The sequence below is a fragment of the Pinus tabuliformis genome, chromosome 2_2 (genome assembly GCF_031772625.1).
Source record: "Pinus tabuliformis cultivar Carrire ecotype Pingquan chromosome 2_2, CPIR1, whole genome shotgun sequence".
Classification (NCBI taxonomy): Eukaryota; Viridiplantae; Streptophyta; class Pinopsida; order Pinales; family Pinaceae; genus Pinus; species Pinus tabuliformis.
The window spans coordinates 266,335,138-266,341,137 of NC_142300.1; positions in this window are offsets into that span (position 1 = coordinate 266,335,138).

Consider the following 6,000-nt stretch of genomic DNA (forward strand, 5'->3'; position numbering starts at 1 on the left):
TAAATCAGAGCGCGACAACCATATTATATCGACCCATTTCCTATGTTTAAACTTTGGTTCAACCGTATGTAACGAAGCCTCCACCAAATGCCACGGGGATCTATGCATTACCATCGGTCCAATGATATTATGTTAAAAAAATATGGTTTCAACCAAATGTTAAAAATGGGAGGACATATTAATTTGACAGTCATTCAATATATGTATTTGTAATATAGTTGCAACGTATTTCCAAGTTAATACATATCATTGTAACTTATACTATGTATTACCATTGAAATCCTAGGAGGTCCGCGGGTTTGACCCTAGGACCTACCCGCAGAGTTATAAAAAGTTTTACCAATGTGCCCTTGGTATGGAAGATGTAATGTGAAGCTCAAAATCTTGTTTTGATAGTGTTTGTAAATGCATTTTGAGGCATATCTCGACCAATATTGGGCTTTTTTGTAATCTGAAAGTTGTGTTGGGAAGCTGAGGGCGAATCTTATTAGTTGACAATAGCCATTGATGCCTCTGAGTAGATTCCAAAATGGTGAAAATTGATGTAAAGAGAATTTATAAGCATTTTCAATACAACAGACACCCATTGGAAGCGGACCCGGAGATGTAGTCCAGGAGGGACGAACTTCGTCATCAAATATTCTGTGTTTGCTTCTTATTTATTTTGTTCATCGTTGATTTCAAATTTCAAGTTTTATGTTTAAGGCACATAAAAATCAATTTTCCTCATTTATTCACTTAAAGGCAACCTTAGTTCATATTTGAAGAAATTAAGAAAATAGTCAATTTTGTTGTTTTTGGATCATATTTTGGTATTAGAGCGAGGTTGATCATGTACAAGCAGGATATTTTCCAATGTGAATGTTGACTAGATCCAGGTTGCGACGTGGAGAAGGGAAACTTGAGAACATAAATCCAAATATTGGAAAGAGGAAATTCTCTCAAAAGGTGAAGATGGGACAACCAAATGAAGGGGAAGCTCCTTAAACAAAGGTTGTTGTAGAGGAGAAATAACATTAAATGTTCCTTAATATGCAAAGGATGATTGCAGAACTTTATAAAGACAAGAAGACTAGAGATGTTGCTTCATCTTCTAAAGGCACGAAAGAGAAAAAGGGCAAGGAAAAATTTGATGGTAATGAACCTCCTTCTCCTTCATATTCATCTTCTTCCTCTTTATTCTCTTATCATTCAAATTCAAATTCAGACTCACAAAAGAAGCGAAATAAATCTCCTTTTTTGAGGCTTGACGTTAAGTTTGAGTTGCCAATATATGATGGTGAAATGAATCCTAAAAAGTTAGATAAATGGATAAAGCAACTTAAGGTGTATTGTAGAATTCAAAATGTTGTTGATGAATCTGCAAAAATTTAGTTAGCTACACTTAGAATGGGGGGAACAACTTTGATTTGGTGGGAAAGTAAAACTCAATCAGATTTGAAGCAAAAAGGTAAAATTATCTCTTCATGGTCTAAGTTTTTTAAATCTCTTAGAAATAAATTCTATCCTTTAGGATATATGAAACAGGTTGTAATGGATTGGAAGCATTTAAGGCAAGCGAAAGGACAAAGTGTGCAAGAGTTTACACAAGAATTCAGGAAAAATGAATTAGCACTTAATGTTCCATTAAACACATGAGAAAGTTTGTTGAAGTATATTGGAAGTTTGCATTCTTATTTGCGACATACTTTTGTTATGTTTAATCCAACTGGATTTGATGAAGTGTGTGTACAAGCCATTCATATTGAATCATGTGATAGACCTTTTCAGTCAAGCTTCTCAAAGAAACCATTCAATCATTCAGAGAACAAATATACCAAAGAAGGCAAGGGAAATAGTAAGTTAAAAGGGAAGAAATTGGTAACAACTAAGAAGGAAGGAGAAAGGCCTACTTGTACTCATTGTCGGAGGGTTGGACATGATTACTCCAAGTGTTGGAAGCTTCATCCTAAACTTAAAACAAAGAAGTTCCTTAAGAAGAAGGGTGAAATGAAAGCTAATGCTGAAGTCCAACAAAATTTGGGATCCAACTCTGGTAATGAAAAGAATATTACTGCTATGGGTTTGACAGGTAATCCTTCTAAAACTAGCTCTAGTTCTACTTGTTCTGCATCTTCTTCAAAATATAATAATGTGATTGAAGAAAAGAAGAGAGTTGAATTGTTTCACATAAGGATCATATCCAAGCACACTAAGATAGACACATTATTCGATAGTGGATCACAAGAAAATATAATTTCTGAGGAACTAGTAAGGAAATTGGGATTGGAAACTAAAAATCATCCAAAACCATACCCTTTAGGATGGTTGAAAGAAAATACTCAGATGCAAGTCACAAAACAGTGTCGATTAAGGTTTGCAATTACAACTAATTTTGTTGATGAAGTTGAATTAGATGTGATTCCTTTGGATATATGTGGAGTTGTGTTGGGTAGTCCGTATCTTTATGATAGAGATGCCATATTTCATAGAAAGGAGAATAAGTATCATCTCTTTAAAGATGGAATTGAATACATTGTCAGGGCACACAAAATTAAGACAAACTTAAATTTAATCAATTCCAGTCAGAGGAAAAGACTAATAAATTCAAGTAAAAGGTATATTATTATTTTTATAGCTTGTTAAAACACTCCCCTTAATTGATCCTTGGACCCCCTTCAACATATAAACTATGTGCCTGTATGTTCCTTGTAATAACGAGTTATTGCCCAATACTTTGTACACAATTAAGCTTCACCTAGAGTATGTTCGAGGAACAAAATTTGTGAAATTTCAACCAATTGCGTATCCATAACATCGATTCATATTGTCCTTAAAATATCATATGACTCAATAAAAACATTTTGAATTTCCTCGTGTTGTGTTTAGTGCTTGTTTCCGTATGAAACTACCATGAAATATGCAATGTCTTTCCTTTTTCTCTTGAATAAATTTATGGGTAAGTAAAATATTACAAATAATAATCACTTGCTTGTTTGTTTATAATGTAAACCAAAGTCTCTCCACACAACAATAATGATTAGATGCCTACATGCTTCTATAAAAAAGTCCATTGAAAACCCTATTGAACACCCAAGCTTCTAACATGTTATATAATAAATATTTAAGGCCACAACATATATTCAATAAAGTCCTATTAAAGTGGCCACATTAGATGTAAAAAAAATGGATAGTAAAGTTTACATCAATATCATATTTAACAATAACCCATACATATTGACATTTACTAAGTATAGAAACCATAATTTGGTTTCTTTATCATCTAATAAGTTTTTATGGTACAATTTTAATGAAGATAAAGGGTGCAACTAACATATATATATAAAGGGTGCAACTAACATAAAGGGTGCAACTAACATAAAATAATTCTAGATTGAGAAACTTGACATTAAGGTAATTATGGTTTCTTTATCATCTAATAAGTTTTTATGGTACAATTTTAATGAAAAGGAAAGAATGAAGCTAAAGGGTGCAACTAACATAAAATAATTCTAGATTGAGAAACTTGACATTAAGGTTCTACCTTAATTTCTATCTTAATTTCTAAATGTAAGTGATGGAACACAATATTTAGCTTTGAAAATTATTTTGCAATTTCATAGGTTTGAAGCAGATATCATGCCACTATTTGAGCTCATACTCACGATATTTAATGGGTGAATATAAAGAAGACCCATATGGACAAGTATGAATCTTTTATGGTCAATTTGACAACTGAAGACCTTTAATCCATTGCCTTAAAGGTTCATGATATGGTAGCAAGCATACAAGATGAAGTGGCCTTAAAAACTAAATGAAGCTTTTATAAAGAAATGATCAGAAACCTTAAAACACCATGTCAAATTACATCTCACCTAGACATAAATCTCAAAACACCCTATCAAATTACATCTCAATTTTACCACTCTCCAACTTATAAAGTTTCACTCCAATGTCCCAAACTATTCTTGAATTATTCCCTATCATGATAAGCATGCAACAAACTAATATAGATAGAAGGTGAAACCATGACCAACTTCAATGGGTTGTGAAAATCATCCTCAACATCAGCTATAACAATAATTCCACACAATGCCATATTTGAACTACGATCATTTCTTACATGATGTTGCAATCAAATTAGAGTTGTTTTCCTCAATTTATATCCTAGGTAAAAATTCAAAAATGAAAACTTCACACAAATCTATATCTGCAAGTCAACTACACTATATGTTTGAAAAATTAGTGAATTTTTAATGTGGAAATATAGTTTTGAATCTTAGTGAGAGAGAGAGAATAAATTCTAACATATAAGAGAAAATATTTTCTTCTAAAGAAAGTGAACGTGAATATGAGTAAGCAACATAATTTGGTGTTTGAAGACTAAATGTGGTATTTGCAGTAGTTAGCATGTAATGTCCCATATTTGATCCCCTTGATTAATTTGTAATTAACTATGCTTAATGTATGTTTTGTTTCAGCGTGGATATTTTAAATTACATTGATTTACTTTACACCATGAGATATAAATTCCATGATGATCTTATTGGGACAGGGTCCCCTAGGGTTAAATTTTGTAAAATTTTTGTTAATATTGTAAAGTCTCCGCATTTTGAGGAGTAGAATACAGAGGTCAATAGGAGTCAAAGGGGCTTTAGGAAGGTCAAAGCCCCTTATTTTGTTAAGAGTTAAGCTATTTTGTTACCCTCCCATGGTTCGCGAACCATGGTATTGTAACGAAATATCATATAAAAAGGAGTCATAGAAAAGTCATAAGATAGAGAAGAGAATAGATAGGCAAGTTTTGGGTCTATTTTGTCTATTCTGTACTTGGGCGAAGGGGAAGGCTCCTGCAGCTATGTGCTCAGAGACCTTGGTAAGTCCGCAGTTGAGTGCGTAGGCCCCTGCAGCTGTGTGTGCAGGGTTGGAAGAGTTTGTAATTGAATATCTAAGCATAATAAAGGTTGTTTTTGAAGATTTATTTGTATATCTGTTTATCATTTCTTATCTCTAAATTTATTGTATGTTTTGATATATCAAATGCAATTAATCATGAAAAGTACTTAATAGATGCATGAAAGAAGTAGATCTATTTATTTACATGATGTTATGAATGTTTAGCGCAATCGGCAAAGGGTTTAAATATGTTAACTGTTAAGTGTTGTAGTTTCCGGGTTTTAAGGGTTAGGGTTCGTGAAGGTCGAATAAAGCCATAAATCTAAAGGAAACACATCGCATAGTCCTTTGGATGCAGAAACCTAATTCTATCATCCCCCAATACTGCCTCAGGTGAGAATGCAACCTGCGCTATGCAAGTTGCTGCCAAAAGAGTCGGTAGTGTAGGGTTGTGTTGGTTAGCGCAACTAACTCTAAACCTAGGTCCAAGCCCCTCTAGCCAATAAATTGTTTTGTTTCCCAGAACGGGATCTATCTGAGGAATGTGTCACATGTGGCATAAGGGGATACCAACTAAGAAGGAGATCAAAAAGTGGATAGATCAGAAGTTGCACGGGTTTGCGGCCTAGGAAAACAGGAATATGCACCTATTGAAAGAAGAGTGGTTGAAGGGATACTTGTATACAGAAGAACACGAAATTTTCTTCTGCTCTCTTTTGTGTGATTTATATGAATGGTTGGATAAATTAGCGAATGGTCAAGGTACTTGGAAATTAGATAACCCTATTGTGTGGACTCCATAGTTAGTAATGCACCTGAAAGGATCAGAAAACAAGATCATGATGGCTATCGATTATTGGATTGATAGTATTTTGGGAGGATTTATTACTAATTTCGTGATTGACACGTCTGTCAGTTATAGCGAAGCTTAATGCCAGTTTTTCAAAGGACCAAGAGGTAAGTATATGAAGTCTCTAAAAACATGGATTAAGATGATATTGTGTGAGAAACAAGTTATGCCATTAAATTGATGTTTAGACAACACTTGACGAGAGCTACACGAAGTGGGAAACCATTCAGAAGAGATCTAGATTCAAGTGCAGAATGCAGTCCTTTGTTGGGAGC